This window comes from Mercenaria mercenaria, chromosome 4 (assembly GCF_021730395.1).
Source record: "Mercenaria mercenaria strain notata chromosome 4, MADL_Memer_1, whole genome shotgun sequence".
NCBI classification, from domain to species: domain Eukaryota; kingdom Metazoa; phylum Mollusca; class Bivalvia; order Venerida; family Veneridae; genus Mercenaria; species Mercenaria mercenaria.
In genome coordinates, this window is record NC_069364.1 from 89,023,820 (window position 1) to 89,037,948 (window position 14,129).

Sequence of the window (14,129 nt, forward strand, 5' to 3'; positions counted from 1 at the left end):
GGAGTAGCTTTAGATGCTATAGGAGGGTTTAAGTCCCTACATATTCGGTACAATATATGGATGTGTATATAGATTATTCCACCTTGAAGAGTCAAAAGTCGTCCATTACATTTTTTGCCAATGACTGACGGACGGACGTTCAAATTTTGCTGATAAAAGGGTAAGATAGTAACTCGAAATTCGAAATTTCGAGTTACTAGCTCGAAAATCTTATTCAGACTATTGAAAAAAAATATAGTGCAGTTACATTACATTGTATGCGTATGGAATAAAAAGGTTTGCATCGGTAAATATGCACTCGATCGTTCTTTAGCTGAAGAATATTGCGCTCCTAAAGTCGTACTATCTATTTCCGCTGCAAAACTTGTGCATAGCTCATAACCTATAATTATTGTTTTGCTTTTAAATACGAACACCATTTCATAACTCTAATATTGCAGTTAAATTGAGAGGGTACCTGTGCCGGTAAAAAAAATAATTATGTCCGAGAGGGTTCCCGTGCTGTGTGTAGAGAGTCAAGAGGGATCCTGTGAGGCAAAATCTAGCCGACTGAGAGGGATCCCGTGCATTAACGAAATCGAAAGTAGAACGTTTTTAAGGAAATATGATGAAAATATCCACATATTGCCGATTTACAAATAAGATAGGATGATGATCAACGGCTTCACATCTAAGGTACTAGATATAAGCTATATTCAAGGAAAGTCATATACAAGTTTCATAAACATAAAACGATGATCATCCAAGCCAGTATCTCCGGCTATATTCAATTTTCGTTTGGCCTTGTGTCAACTGATAAAACAAATGTAACAATAAAAAAGCAATGGTATATAGCTACGCCATTCCATGTGCCATATGTTTTTATGCACAAAAATGTGTTTAGGACGAAAAATTTGATTTTCCGAGCTGACTGACGTTGGAGTTCATTGTTTAGCACAGAGAGGAATCCGACAAGGAACACTCATTACAAATTTCATTTACGACTTCCTTAAAATCGGATTTAATGGTATTCCAGAATGTGATATACCATTCCGCTGTTAATCCGTCTTCGCCCGGAGATTTTGCAAGTTTTAGACGTTTAACTATTGTATCGAGTTCTGCTTCTGTTATATCTTCATCTAACTTACTAGCTTCTTCTCCACATATTTTGTTGATAATTTTGATGCTAAATAAGTTGCAGCGTCAACGTCGATACCTTCCGTAGTAAAAGTTGTCTTATAAAATGTGTACTGCTCTTGTAAAATTGAACCAATATCATATTTAATTTCACCCGATTCCGTACGTATCTGAGACCATAGTTTTTGCTTTCCGCGCTTTTTCTCAAGATCAAACAAGAGCTGTCTCCACAGGATGACACATGCCCCCGATGGCACTTTGAATGAAAAGTTATGGCCGATGTTAGAGTTTAGGACCTTTGACCTACGGACCTGGGTCTTGCGCGCGACACGTCGTCTTACTGTGGTATATTCATGCCCAATAATTTTGAAATCCATGCATGAATGACAAAGATATGGACAGGACATTAATCAAGTGTGACATTGACCTTTGAGCTACGGACCTGGGTCTTGCGCGCGACACGTCGTCTTACTGTGTAGTCAGTCGGCAGGAGGGCACAACTGGAAACAGCCCGAAGCCACGAGACATAATTATTAAATTTGCTACATATAGGTCCCATGCAAACATGTTCAAATGCAAACCTAACCTCCGTGAGGCTGGTTTCCATGGTACTTTCCTCAACGAAGACCTTACCCACATCAGAAGTGAACTTTTTTACGAGTGTCGCCGCCTTGTCCGCTGCAAGGCCATCAACGGTTCCTGGACCACAGATGGGGTTGTTATTGTCAAAACTAACGATAACAAAACTTATCGCATCGAAACAAGGAGGCAACTGGACGAGTTTAAAAGACGGGCACATATAAACCCGTAACTTTCGTTGAACAGTGTACTCGTTGGTCATGGAGTTTACAGTCGAACGCTCATGATTTATAACGTGTAAATACCTTTACCTACATTAGAAGTGTCATTATAAAATGATTCATTAGCCAATATGATTTATTTGTATGTCTCCTAAAATGAAAGTTATAACATTTTATGCTTCTTTTTAAGGTGTATGGTTAAGATTTTGCTCTATATTATAAAAATGTTTGTATTTTAGTATTTAACGGTGTTATGCAATTATATCGTAATGTTTATACCAAACTATGATAGGAAAATGTACGATAAATGTGATCTAGTTAAGATTAATGTACGGTACACTGACATTGTAAATAACGGTATTCCTGCCTTATGCTAAATTAGAGGAGAATTCACAATAATAAACTAATCTTAAATGAAGATTTTCTTCCGCTATGTGTAGTCGTATCTGTACAAATTGTAAAATATTTGAAAATTGTATTTTTCTGCTAGGATTAATGTATTAAACTTGTTGTTCGCCTTACATTGTAACAATTACAGCATAGTTACCTGTTTACGAAGTTTGTATAGATAGCTGATACCAAACAACACAGAGTATTCTCTGTAAATCTAATTGTTACAAAGCTACCAATATTTTTTTTTTAATGTTAATGATTTGTTCTCCCAATCTTGCCTAGTCAACGGACAATGTTCTGTACTTGCCATTGTATTATAGTATTATACTGTATATAGTATATAGAGCGTCGTGATACTGTAGTTGATAGTAAATCAAAGGGAGAATACTCAGTAGAATTTAATTTCAAATAAAGATTCGCTTCCCTTAAATGTACTCAATACTATCATATATTTGAAAAACGCTTGAAAGTTTGTTTCTTTTTGATCAGTGTATGAAAAATGTTTAATTTTGACGCAGTAGTACTATATTTGTAAAACGTAGAGCATACTAGTAACTGAACGTTGGAACTTTAATGTACAATTTGCATGCACGTAATCATTTTGTTCTCTAATAGAAATACTTATACAACCTCATATACACCTACTGTATAATGAACGTCCCGTTAAAATAAACAAATAGTATACAACAGTCCTGCCATTGAAATTGACGGTAAGTACTAAACTTTACCTTGAAATCATCTTTTTTTCTTTTCACTCAACATGACAATGCTCGGCACACAGTTCATATTACGCACGGTACATACGTGGTTACCAGGTATGGTTGTCCCACAGACTGTTCACCTAGGGACGGCGGATGGAGACTTTGCAATACCTGACCATCCCCCTTAATGGCTCAGATAGATTATACAATTACCTTATGCCGTCTCCCAGTGTCCTTGCGCTTTAAGCATATACCATACACTGAACCTATAATCTACTCTCCGGTCTCAGGAACCTACCTGTGTCTATTGTTAATACTTGTTTCTGGGGACATCCATCCTAACCCCGGCCCTTCGTCTTCGTCCAGTATCTCTAACACCTTATCTTCTGAATCATCTATCTACCAGAAACTCACAGAATGTGGTCTTTCCGTAATGCACTTGAATATTCAGAGTTTACGCCCCAAGCTAGACCTGTAACAAATCAAAGACCAGCCATACGATATCCTTGTGTTTACTGAAACATGGCTCCATCCAGACATTCCGAGCGAGGACCTCAGAATCTTGAATTTTGATCTCACTTATCGATGCGACAGACGCGGTAAGGCTGGTGGCGGTGTTTGTATTTATGTCCGCGACGGTCTTCTTGCCAATGTCCGCTCTGACCTGTCTATTATTGGTCTTGAAGGCATTTGGGTAGAATTAACAATAAATTGTAAGAAGCACCTTGTTGGTGGCATATATCGCCCTCCATATGCAAATAACGATTACTGGCAGCTGTTGGAACAGAGTGTAGACCAGGCGTTCTCTGCAAACTGTGAAAACGTTATCTTAACAGGAGACTTCAACATCAATATGCAATATTCCTCCTCAAACAAACTTGGCAGATTAATGTCTTCCTATAACACCCAACAGCTTATCAAATCACCTACTCATTATACTGAACACTCCACCTCACTGATTGACCTCATATTTACTAAGGCTAGTCATCACGTCATTTCCAGTTTTGTATCTGACCCTTTCATTCCAAACTTGGTTTGTTTTCACTGTCCTGTCGTTGTTGTTTTAAAACTCAGTAAACCAAAAACTTACAGCTTTAAAAGGCGTATCTGGCTATATGATAGGGGCGATTATGCTACATACGTAAATAAACTAAATTCGGTTGACTGGGAGTCTATCTTATCGAATCCTAATCCTGATCTAGTTGCTCAATCTTTCACCGACACAATACTTTCTAAAGCGTCCGAGGTGATTCCTAACAAAACTGTTACTATAAGGCCCACAGATGTTCCTTGGATGAACAATAACATACGAAAACTCATACGTAAACGCAACAAGATTCATAAAAAAGCTAAACAACATAACACGGAAACAATCTGGGCAAAATTTAGAAAAATCAGAAATGACGTCACTAAAGCCATCAGACACTACAAACAAGATTATCAAAATAAACTTATCGAAAGAATAAACTCAGACAACATATGTGCAAAAGACTGGTTCAAACTATGCAAGCAACTTACCACAAAACAAACACCAAATAGTCTACCTCCACTTAACCACAACAGTCAAGAAGCAACATCAGATCAAGATAAGGTAGAACTGCTTAATAACTACTTCTGCTCACAATACAAGCTTGATGATAAAGATGCCTCTCTTCCCCCAGTTCCCGACACAGTGGAACCAGTCCTTTCTAGCATCAACATAACTCATGAAGATGTCGCCGGTGCAATCTCTTCTATGGATCCCTCCAAGGCTTCTGGTCCAGCCCTGGTCGGTCCTAGACATCTTCGCGAAGGTGCACCTGCTTTGGCACAGCCTCTGGCAACCTTCTTTAATACACTCCTTCGTTCCTCAAACTTTCCGTCACAGTGGAAACTTGCTAACGTTACCCCAATCTTTAAGAAGTCTGACCCCTCTTTACCATCAAACTACCGGCCGATCTCACTCCTCAGCTGTATCGGGAAACTAATGGAACGCTGCGTACATAAACATATTTACAACCACTTAATCATGCACAATCTCTTAACACCAAACCAGTCCGGCTTTGTGAAAGGCGACTCCACAATCAACCAACTATTTTATCTTTACAATGACATATGCCGTGCTCTTGATGAAGGTAAAGAAGTTCGTGCTGTGTTTTGTGAAATATCTAAACCGTTTGGCAGGGTTTGGCACCGCGATCTTCTTTATAAATTATCCCGTCTTGGCGTGAGAGGTTCATTACTGCAATAGTTTTCTTCTTATCTTTCCTCTAGGCGCCAGCGGGTCCAATATAGAAATTTCTCTTCATCATGGTCTCATGTCTCAGCTGGCGTTCCTCAAGGCTCTATACTAGGTCCCTTGCTCTTTCCTGTATATATTAACGACATTGTTCAGGAAATCGGCTGTAAAATTAAGCTTTTCGCTGATGACACGAGTCTTTATATTGTTGTCGACACTCCGGAATCTGCTGCAACGAAATTAAACAAAGACCTCGACACTATCTTCTCCTGGTCAAAATCCTGGCGTGTGTCCTTTAATCCTAACAAAACGGAATCCATGATCTTTTCAAGAAAGACGGCAAAACCCAATCATCCAGACCTGCTTTTTAATAACACCTTGATCCCCGATGTTCAAGCACACAAACATCTAGGAATTACTCTGTCTCATGATGCACGTTGGAAGGCCCACATTTCAGCGACGCTCGACAAAGCGTGGTCAAGAATTGGCATGCTTCGGTCGCTGAAATACTTTCTGAACCGATCATGTCTAGAGCGTATGTATATTTCTTTTATCCGTCCCCTTCTAGAGTACGCTGACGTTGTCTGGGACAACTGCTCGAACGATCTAAGCAAGGAAGTTGAGTCCGTCCAAAATGAAGCAGCCAGAATCGTTGCCGGGGCAACTAAATTATGTCATTTGCAAAAACTTATCCATGACCTCGGTTGGGAAACTCTTGAATCTAGACGGAAAAAACATAGACTCATCCTCCTTTTTAAAATGAAAAATAATCTTTGTCCTGATTATCTCTGTAACCTTCTGCCACCAAGCCAACAGCCCCAATACAATCTAAGGCATACCAATGACATAACACCTCTCCGCCTTCGCACAACTCTATACTCTAGCTCATTTCTTCCAAGAACTATTCAGGAATGGAACTCATTATCTGAAGACGTCCGCACAAGCACGACAATAGAAGCATTTAAGGCTTCTCTCAACCGTACCCCACGGCGAACCCCCAAATACTACAACTCTGGTACCCGTCTTGGTCAAATCCTCCACGCTCGCCTGCGACTGGGGTGCAGTTCTTTAAATCTTGACTTGTACAGAAGGTCGATTGTAGAGTCACCGTTGTGCACATGTGGATCGGTCGGAACTGTTAGCCATTATTTACTTACATGCAGTAACTATATACAATTACGCCAACGGTTCCTTTCAGATATCCCATGCCCGCGGACCCTTAATAACCTCTTGTTCGGGAACGAACACCTATAACTTAACGAAAACACCCTTCTCTTTGTCAAAGTACAAAAATTCATCTTATCAACAAAGCGCTTTGATATGTAATCTTAATCAGACGACCTACCCAGTGACCATCCTTGTAACCGTGTGCTGAATTTACTGTGCCAATGTTTGTTTTTTTATCCGCGCACTTTTGTTGTTTTCTTTTTCAAAATTCTTAATGTCTACCTATTGAAAAAACTCACTTTTTGCTACCTAGGCATATATTGTCGTAGTATTTCATCTTTTCTAAATCCCACCATCAAAAGTTTCTCTTTCGTACCTCATCTTACACGACCATGTTGCTAACTCATCTTTGTACTTGTGTAAATATTTCTTAATGGAGAAGAATTCATATAAGTTTTTGTAAACTTGTTTTCTTATCCATTCATGTACAAATTCATGTATATTGTTATATGTGCAGTTTTCTAAATAAATATTGTTTAAACCAAAACACGCTTACGCTAGAATGACGTCACGTTAACGTGCGGTGACGTCCAAGAAAGAGCGCTACTATATTTTATCTACTGTTTTAGATTAAAGGCATATTAGAATTGAAATAATTTATAGCAAAACCATGTTTTAACACTATTCATACACTCGAGCGGTAATACGTCGTACAAAAAATTTCACTCGGGCTACGCCCGACGTATCGTATTTTTTTCTGTTTTTTTTTCACTTTTTAACAATAAAATTTTATTTCCAGATGTATAATCAGTAAATAATCAAAAGGTTTTGTTTTATTCCTTGAAGCATTTTTGGGATTTAGTTTGTGAACAATAGATACACTGTATTTCGTAAACATATCTCCCAATCAATGCACACCATTTCAGAGTGATTGCTTGGATAAATGACATCCGACCTTCAAAATGGAAAAAAAACACAGTCAGATTGTCAATGGTCGTGGTTCTAGTACGGCTTGTAACGTACATGTAGTTTGGTCATGGGGCTGAATAATGTTGGTCTGGAACTTCGTTACGTCAACCTGTTTTTTTTATTAGCGCATATTTAGTTGATTGAATTTTCTATATGTAGATTGCAGTCCTTCAATGATTTGTTCTTTTCTGGATTGTGCTCTTACTGTATATCATCTACTGTCTCAAACCTTTTAAAATTAGTGTGAGGTGAAATACAAACTTGTATGTTATTTTAGTGACTGTTTGTTCTAGCCTATATTTCTATAATATAGATCGTATTTGCACTTTCTTTGGTACGTTATCTAAATTCATGGAATGTATTTATATATTTTGCTGTTAATGGTTAGTGTTCCTCTAGTAATTTCTTGAAATGTCATGTCTGCATCTTCTGTTGCAGGAGCCACATCAACAAAACAGTTTGTTTTAACATGACGTTCTATCACATTTTGAACATTAGTGATTTGTCTTGTGAGTGTGTAGCTACTAGCATTCCATATTTTATCAGATTTATTGATAAAAAGTTGCTGAAATTCTATTCAGTGCAAACTCCTTTTCAGATAACTCAAAGTGAATTGCAAGATCACTACTGTTTGTTTGTTTTGGGATTAACATGGTTTTCAACAGTATTTCAGTTATATAACGCCGGGCTGTAAACCATACCAGTGTCCATGGGTTTTGTACCAGTAAATACCTGTTCTCTGCTAGAAACTTCAAGTAACTGCCATCTTAACCACATGAGTCAGAGGTGGAGGACAAATGGTTTCAGATATAATGTCTTTTTATTTTATCAAATAGTCACAGGGACTGACCTCACAACCCTGTGATCCGTAGATCAGCAACTTCCTTTCGTTTTCTTATGTAGATATTACCCAGTAACATTTGTACCAAGTTTGATGCTTTTCCCACAAATTGCACGATGTTATGAACTTAAGTCACCATATGGCTGCACTATACAACCAAAAATTCATATTATTTTAAAATTTCTCCCTAAACTAGAATTACTTCTCAAAGGTTCTAAAAACAAAGCTCACAGTGAACACCGGATTTGTCAAAATTATCTGCATCTAAATTGTAAAATGTAAAATCAAAATTCTATATATTACAACTACAGAGTCATTTCAGCTTACCATATTATTTTGAAATTTCTACTTAAACTAAAATTACATGTACTTTTCAAAGGTTCTAAAAAACAAAGTTCACAGTGAACACCGGATTTGTCAAAATTATCTGCATCTAAGTTGTAAAATAGAAAAAAAAATATATATTACAACTACAGAGCAATTTCAGCTTACCATATTATTTTAAAATTTCTTCTTTAAACTAAAGTTACTTCTCAAAGGTTCTAAAAAATAAAGCTCACAGTGAAAACCGGATTTGTCAAAATTATCTACACCTAAGTTGCATGCCTACTTCTGACAAGTTACACAGATCTGTTTCGCGAGCAGTACAATATGTTCACGTGTGTGATAAACTAAATAGTCAATCATGTAATTCACCAAAATTTAGCAATAACCACTTTCATCATCATTTTTGAAAAAAGTATTGACGATTTATGCCGTATATGCAATTTGTGGTCGAATTGAATGGGACGAACGTAAATTTTAGGCTGTTATATAGTAATTTTGAGTTCGTACACACAGGCGGAAACGGCGTTACCAGTTTTCACAAGAGGAAATCATTTCAATATATTTCGTAATCAACATTAATATTTCGTAATTTTTCCTGTTTAAGAGAGATTGATTTTGTCTATAAGCGGTTACAACTGTAAAAGCAAGTATCTTCCAGGCAAAAACAATGTCATCGCTGATTTTTTCTCTAGACCGCCAGAATCTGAAAGTATACAAACTGAGTCTGAGACAGAGTTCGAACCCGAAGTTCATACAAACTCGCTAGCAAAATTATAGATACAAAAAAGTATTCATGTCATTAATTCTAATGATATTGATTCAAAACAAGTGGCTAATAAGGAATATGAAAAATAGGATTCGTTTGTAGAACCCGTTGCAGAATTTGCAGAACTAGATATGAAGCTTGAGCAAAAGTAGACCCCGCAACTATGCAGATCAAATCAAGATGCAACTTAGTTCGTTTCAGATTTACATGTTACCTTTTACTTAAGTGTAAAGTTTTGACATTCATGTTTTCTTTCATTATTCATGTTTTTTTTCATGATAATTATTGTATTCGTGCTTTTTCATGGTAATAATATTGCATAAGGCATAAGTAACACTCCGCTTTGAGCGGATGTATTAAGTTTTGCGTCTTGTTTTCATCACAATAAAGTAATATTGCACTTGCTTGTCTAGCATTTTTCCTACATATAAACGTATACTTTGAGATGTAAATTCAGAAAGAGACAGGAGAGATAGCTAGATAGGCTTGAGGTTACCATGAAATAAAATTATACTGTCTGTTATATATGGTTAAAATGCTGTTAAGCTGAACTTTTCTTATCTATGATTAAATCAATGTCGAAACTTTAAGAATTGTGTTTTTGCGTTACTCTACAATTATTTCATCCATATGTGTTCTAAAATAATGATGATATACTCTCTCGTTATATTTTATCCAAATGTGTTCTACGGTAATAGTAATATGATCTGTCGCGTGTATCAGTGCAAATGTGTTCTAAAGTATTGATGATATGATATCTCGCGTTATATTATCAAAATCTGTTCTAGAGTGATGACGATAAGCTCTGTTGCGTTACTTTTCCAAATGTGTTCTAAAGTTATGATAATATGATATCTCGCGTTATCTTATCCAACTGTGTTCTAAAGTAACGATGATTTGATTTTCGCGTTAGCTTATCCACATGTATTCTAAACGAAGAATAATATGATCTCTCGCGTTATCTTATTTCGATGTGTTCCAAAGGAATAATAACATGATTTTTTTGTGTTATTTTATCCGTACATGTTCTAAAGTAATACTAATTTTATATCTCGCGTTATCGTATTTCAAGTGTGTTCTAACGTAATGATGACATGACTTCTTGTATCACCATCCAAGTGTTTAAAGGAAAAATTATATGACCTCTCGCATTATCTTTTCTCAATGTGCTCCAAAGGAATAATGATATGATCTTTCGCGTTTTCCTATCCAAATGTGCTCTAAAGGAGTAATGACGTGGTCTCTCATGTTATCTTTTTCAAGTGTGTTGATATGATGTCTCCCGTAATTTTAACCATTTTCTGAGGGAATAAATTTATGATCTCTCATGGAATCCTCATCAGAAATGCATGAATTAACGTTTGTTAATTGAAATACCAAATATTATTTTAAAACCGGGCAAGCGGTTTAGCAAAAGAAGATCTTTAAAGTTTAACACAAGAAGATTTTTAAAGTTTCCACTATATACATATAGGGAAAAGTGACCACGCTCACTGGCGGTCATGTTTTTGACGAACTGGGATAACTTGAACAATCTTGGTAGACGGTAACATAAGAACCATTTGTCTGATATTATTTCAGCGAAACAGGAGATGTCGTTTGAAGATTTTTATACTTTTAGCTCCGGTGGCCCCTATGTGCAACCACACAAAACCGTTTGAAGGACCACCAAAGGAACACCAAGGCCAAGTTTCATACAAATCCATTCAGTTGTTATGGAGATGTTGTGTAAAAGAAATTGTTGACGACGGACGCACGCACGCACGCACGCATGACGGACGACGGACGCAGCGTGATCACAATAGCTCACCATGAGCACTTTGTGCTCAGGTGAGCTATAAGAAAACGACAGTAAATTATCAAGAGATGACAATTAAAATGTGGTTTCTACAGGTGAAGTAACTGCTGTACAGTATTAAGTCTATGATTTGTGATATATGTAACACATTACACTCTATTATTTTACCCATATATGGCCTGTCAACCAAAATGCTCTTCGCAGTAAGGTCATTGTACCATAATGTTTCTTCATGCGTCCGTGTTAATGGTTTACTATCTGCTTGGTTTAATGTTAATACTGGCTTACGACAAGGCTGCTCCTTATCAACTGTTCTGTTCAATATATTTATAAATGATTTAGCTGTCTCACTAAAGAGCCTACACAAAGGCGTTGATATAGGTAACGAGCAGATATGCATACTTTTATATGCTGATGATTTTGTTTTAATTGTAGAAAATGAAGGCGACCTTCAGGCTATGCTGACCTGTTCAAACGATTGGTGTATCGCAAATAGTATGTCTGTGAACACCAGTAAAAGTAACATTGTTCATTTCCGCCCTAAGTCAGTAATGAGATCTGATTATATTTTTATGTATGGTCGGCTAAATATAAACTATGCTAGTACCTTACCTTGGAATTACGTTAACTGAACATTTAGACTACAGTATTACGGCAAAATATGTTGACTTCTCATCGCTAAATTCAAAACTTATGGTGGTCTTCCTTACAATGTCTACATTATACTGTACAGTTCGTGTGTTGTTCCAGTAATATCCTATGGGGCATCTGTATGGGGAGTTAAACAATTTTCTTGTATAAATGCTATTCACCACCGTGCAATGAGATTTTTCCTGGGCACTGGCAAATATACTCCAAATGCAGCTGTTCAAGGTGAAATGGGCTGGAGGCCAATTTCAATCGAACAATGGAATTCTATCTGTAACCATTGGAATCGGTGTCTAAATTATGATGACACAAGAATTAATAAGAAGATATTAAAATGGGCATTAAGTAAAGTATTATAGATGCAAAAACTGGCCTTTTATGTTACATACAGTTACCTTTTCCCCCTAAACAGTTATCAATCGATGTTTCAAATATTCTTATGAACACGCACATTGAACAGTGGAACAATGATATTCAGAGGGTTACTGGTGTAAATGGCTATAGACGAAACAAATTAAGAACATATCGGATTTTCAAAGATTGTTATCAGGCTAATCAGTGCTCCCTCTCTACAGTGGCCCTCTGATCAATTCCAAGTTTCAAGTTTATTCAATAAGTTCTCAGTGTGTATACATACAAAAACATCATGCCGTGAATTCCCGGTCAAAATTACCACTTTAGATTTTCGCAGTAGAGAACTGTGGCAAGTCTATATCTGCATGTAGTTTTCGTGTGGCTATCGGTGTGTAACATTAACGTATTCGCATTGACCGTTAATTATAGGCTTTAGCATTTATTTTTATCCATCGGTATTTAACAAGTTAGAAGAGTTAAAGACCCACCAATACCTAGTGGTCTACCTTTTCCTCCCACATGAACTTTGTGCAAATAATTCTGGTAATACTGGTATCATACAACTATTCTACAAGATGACAGGTGGACAAGCTCAGTCTGGTTTTCATAACTTCATCTGCAAACTTACTCAGTCATTCTCTTCTCAGTATAGTTTTATAAAAAAATAGAATAATAACTAATATATATCTTACACTGTATATAGAAACAAAGTGTGATCTAAACTCACCTTAATACATGAAGTACCGCGCATACTACTACATTAATTGAATAATATATTTAGTAATACATTGTCTTAGCCTTATATCTGTTACTGTCAAACTGTAATTAGACACTTGTTATTTCTCATTTCTCCATACAAAAATGTATAATTAAAATTATGGAACAATCTGACTGAAGTACTTGATCTTCTAAACGAAGATCCGAGAATGACCCATTCTTAATCGTCTTCTGTACATTTTGATTTCCAGAATTGCTATTTTTATTTTACGCAATTCTATTTTTGTTTATTTTAACCAATGAGACGATTTGTTTGAATGTCAAAGATTAAGAAAAATGTGTAGGCTGTCAGGGACTCGAATCCGAGACCAGTCGCTTACAGAGCAAGAGCTCTACCGACAGAGCTAACGCTTTACCGACTGAGCTAACCGACTGACACTTTACGTCATAAAAAATATAACTATCAAAAACCCAGTCTAAATATAGATTTTTTATTCTTACAAAATGTTGTAAGTAAGCCTTCTGTCTGGCTAACGGAATGGTCGTCAGAACGAGGCTATCAATAGCACGTTTTCAGATCCTAAGTATAGCGTAATAGGAGATGTACTTTAGTCAGACAGCATTATGGAAATACAAATGGTTACAGTTAGTTAGTGGTGTGTCTTTAAGGTAACTTGACAATAGCCGCTACTGACCTTGACATTTTAAAGGGATAAGTACAAATATATATAACTCTCAAAGTTAGAATTGAAGCTCAAACAAGAGATTGCACTATTAGTGACAAACGGCCCCGAGGTTTGTCCAAGAATGCTACAGTTTGATGCGCAAAATATGCCAGAATAATTAAGGTATGACTAATTTTTCGACAAGAGAAAAATTTCTCCGAAGGTAACCTTGACCTTAGAGCTAGGGCCTGGGTCTTGAACATGACACACTAACTCATCATAGGGAAAATTGTGACAAATAATTTTTGATGATGGCAGAGTTATTCTCGTTATCGGGGAATATTTCTGCTAATTAATTTCGAAATTTCTTGATTAATGACAGAGTTACGAACCGGATATGAAACAGACCCTTTTAACCTTTCACTTGACTTCTAAGTGTAAACTTGGTCTTGGAACTAGGGGTCTGGGTCTTGCGCGTAATCATTTTGTGGGGTCGAATCTACGTGAGTTTGTTTCATGTTTTGTCTTTGTGTGTGTGTGTGTGTGTGTGTGTGTGTGTGTGTGTGTGTGTTTTCTTTTTCATTCCCATATTTTTGTTTCATTTTTCGATGGTTTGTATTTGTATGTATGCTTTTATATAAAACAACAG